We start from the raw sequence: 3,827 nt of genomic DNA, 5'->3' as shown, positions 1-3,827 counted from the left end.
TTTTTTTTTTTTTTTTTTTTTTTTTTTTTTTTTTTTTTTTTTGCCCCCCTTCGCCACAAGCTTTTTCACTGGCGCCATGGCGGCAGAGGAGGCAGCGAGGATTGTTTTCTTAAGTCGCCCGCACATGCGAAGTGAGCAGAGGATGATGTGCAAGAGATAAAGTCACACATTGAAGGGGGAATAGGGACGTTTGTCAGTAACCTGTATCTGTCTACAAAAGACAGATGTGGCACGATGGACTTGTACAGATGTAGTAAATGCTGCATGTTTCTGTGCTGGCTTCACATTTGTGCTGTGCTGTCCTAAAGGAGGCTGAATTTTAAAAGTCCGAGTGTTTTATTTCCAGTTTTAATTAAGTCCGTAATGTGTGAAGCAGTGGGCACCTACTTAGTCTCCATGCCTGTAATATTTCCAGGCTCAGAATTGTTGATTCGATTTTTTTTTGTTTTTAATCCATGAAAGGAGTGGGTATCTTCCTCAGTCTTGAACTGAAAAGAAAGTTTTAAAAGTTTAAAGGTATTGAAATTGAACTAGTGGCGGAGCTGTCAGCATGGTCAGTCACAACAGCAGAGGGGGCAGCAGCAGGACCAGGTGTTGCATGGAAGAGTCGGTCCCTGGCTTCCCAGCAGAAATACCGCTACAGCCAGCACCACCTCTGAAAGGCTCCTCCCCAAATACTGCTGAGGCCCAGGCTCGCAAAACATCAGCCTCCAAGAAACCCGGCTGCTTCAGACCATACACTATTTCCCCTTACAAGGAGTTACTTCTCTAACATATAAATATTAACCCTTTATATTTGCTCTGCAGTGCAGGTCGTTTTATTATTTATGATATCTTGAATTTCTTTTAGATTTATTTATTTTAGTGTGTGAAGGGTGTCTCCCCTGAATGTATGTGTACCATGTGTGTGCCTGGTACCTTCAGAGGCTGGAAGAGGGCATTAGATTTTCTTGAGCTGGAGTTATGGATAGTTGTTAGCCTCTGCGTGGGTGCTGGGAACTGAACCCGGGTTTTCTCCAAGATCAGCAATGATCTTAACTGCTGAGCCATCTCTTCAGCTCCATTTATGGTCATCTTTTGTGTCTTTGGGAAAAAAAAAGCCCTCATGAAGTCTAAAACCCTCCAGGTTTTCTGCCTCAGCTATAAGGCCCCTAGACTACCTGTAACTATCCTCTTCTATATATGTTGCAAAATGTGTGTCATTTCCAGTTTTGGTTTGGACTTTAATTTATCTGGATTGATTTTTGAATGTGGTGTAAGTTAAAAGATAAACCTGATGTTTTTCAGATGAGCAGCCTATCACAACAATACTCTTTTTTCATAAAAAGAATGTTGCTTTTATTGAATAGTTAACTTTTCCATGGACTGGATGTACTTCTGGACTCTGTATTTTCCCATTGATCAATCTGTCTCTTTGCATGCAAATTATACTTAGTGCATACTGCACTAAGCTATATATAATGCAATACAACACTCTAATGAACGTTATGCTTACTTGATACAGTAGCATAAAGGCATTCTCAAACACATAAGCATTAGACAAATACAGTTTTAAACAAAGAAGAACTTTTGAATGCTTAAGAAACTATTTGATAAAATTCAGGCAACAAAGAGATAAAGAAAAAAAAACCCAGAAAATTGTGGTGTCACATCATAATAGGACAAAAGGGAAACATAAATTTACTGAAACAAAAACATGATCAAACAGCCATAAAAACATGGTAGAGTATCTATAGCCATGTATGCACTTAGGTGCATATATGGATATTTATAACCTTTGACCCAGAAATTCTATTTGCTTTGTAAAGGTATGTGTACTACTTTGTAGTAGTGGAAGGTTGGAAATAATGCAAAACTTCACTGATTAAGGAATTTGCTAAGTAAATATATAGTTATTTAGCTTTTCTTCATAACAAACCATTCAAGCTAGAAAGATTTGGAGGAGATTTAAAAAAAAAAAACATAAAACCCAAAGAATTTCATCAAGAACGCAATGATCCTAGGTTTACAAGTCAGTGGGTGGGAGGGGCCTCACCTGAAGCCAGAGGTGGTGGCATGATGGTTAAGATAAACACAAGTCAATGCACTCCAGTTGTCTGCAGCTGGTACAAAGAGCCAAAAAGGATCCAAAGCACCCTTTGGCTCTCACAATTTTCGTTCCCTCTTTCACCTTCCCAGAGACCACATGCTTGCCAAGCAAACATTCGGTGTTGACGGTGCAGATGAAAAGCTGGAAGCCATTAGTGTGCCACCCAGCATTTGTTATAGGGAAGTTGTCAGGACTTGTATGCTTCAGGATAAAACTCTCACCATCAAATTTCTTCTTGCTATGGGCACCGTTGTTGCGTATAAATGCTAGAAAAGTCTGTGAAAGCAAGAGTTCCTCTAATCCACTGTGTTTCTCTAGTACTCACAGCCTTAAAGTGTTTTTCTGTCTTTAGGATTTTGTCTTTCCATAGCTTGAAGGGTTGGGTGTCTAAGGGCTTGTTGTCAAAGATGATGGTTGAAGAACACCGTGGGACTGACCGTGGCTGGCAGACAACAGTGGTATCTCCAAAGCTAAAAAGTTGTTAGGTGCCAAAAGCAGGGTACAAATCATTGGGTACAGTGTAATTCTCTGTATATTAACAAAACTATTCACAAATATCCATGCTTGCATTTGGATTTGCTTAGAAAATGTTAGCAGTTAAAAAAAAATAAATCTAGCCAAACCACTACTCACACAGAGTTTTAGGCTAATTAAGAAGATGTGCAGAGAATAAGCAAGTTTAAGTTCATTTACAGAAGTTCAGGGTTGGTGGGGATAAAGTGAATACATAATAAAGGGTTAGGAAGTCTTTCTGGGTGAAACGATATTTTCATTGAAATATAAAGTATACTTAAGAATTGTATCAGCCAAGGATTGAGAGTAAAATTGAGGGTGGAAACAGTATAGCTAGACACATTACAAACAGCAAGTCAGGTGATAGGGGTGCAAGAGTGGGAAGAGCGCCCCCTAGCTGGAAGGAGGCCTACTGTGGCTGTACTGGAGGGAGCTGAAGGGGATGGGAAAGAGCAGAGTAAGAAGATAGTAGGCAACGTCTACAGACACATTTACGGAGAGGAAATATCTAAGGCGAAGTGGGAGACATTCAATGATGTCTACAGAGATGACAGACTTTGCAAATAAACATGTGAGTCAATCCGGAATTCCTTTATGGGATTATGAAAGGGAAGGGTTGGCCATGTACAGATGTACCAGAAGCCATGGAATAAATGTGATTGCACTGTAAGAATGTATATGGTGCAAAGAAAAATGAGCCTTGAGGAAACTTGAGTTGTGTCTTCACTTGGTGGTCAGGAGGACAGCAGAATCCATAAGGGAAAACTGGTGTGGGAGGCCAAACATGCATCCAAAAGCCATACACGTAGTTTCTTAAACTGTTAGGACAAGCCTGTCTTAAAGAGACAGTAATTACCTGTGCAAACCTGGCTAAGGAGTCAAATTGCAAAGAAGCCTGTAACATGTCTACTGAAATGTCTACAAGGAGGCATTTTGTGATATGTACAAGGCCAAGGGAGAAGAGGTAGCGGCAAAAATCCTATAAGATATAGGCTGAAGATAAATACAAGGTGAGGATACAAAACTGTTGTTAGTTTGGGGGGAATTTTAGCTGTGAAGGAAAGAGATAGAGCAGAAACTTGAAGACATGTGGACCCTAGAAGGCTGTTTCTTCTCTTTCTTTCTTTCTTTCTTTCTTTCTTTCTTTCTTTCTTTCTTTCTCTCTCTCTCTTTCTCTCTCTTTCTTTCTTTCTTTCTTTCTTTCTTTCTTTCTTTCTTTCTTTCT

Source organism: Psammomys obesus, unplaced genomic scaffold, assembly GCF_907164565.1.
Source record: "Psammomys obesus unplaced genomic scaffold, mPsaObe1.curated_primary_1811, whole genome shotgun sequence".
NCBI classification, from domain to species: Eukaryota; Metazoa; Chordata; class Mammalia; order Rodentia; family Muridae; genus Psammomys; species Psammomys obesus.
The sequence above is the reverse complement of the archived record's forward strand: the minus strand, read 5'-3'. Positions refer to the sequence as shown.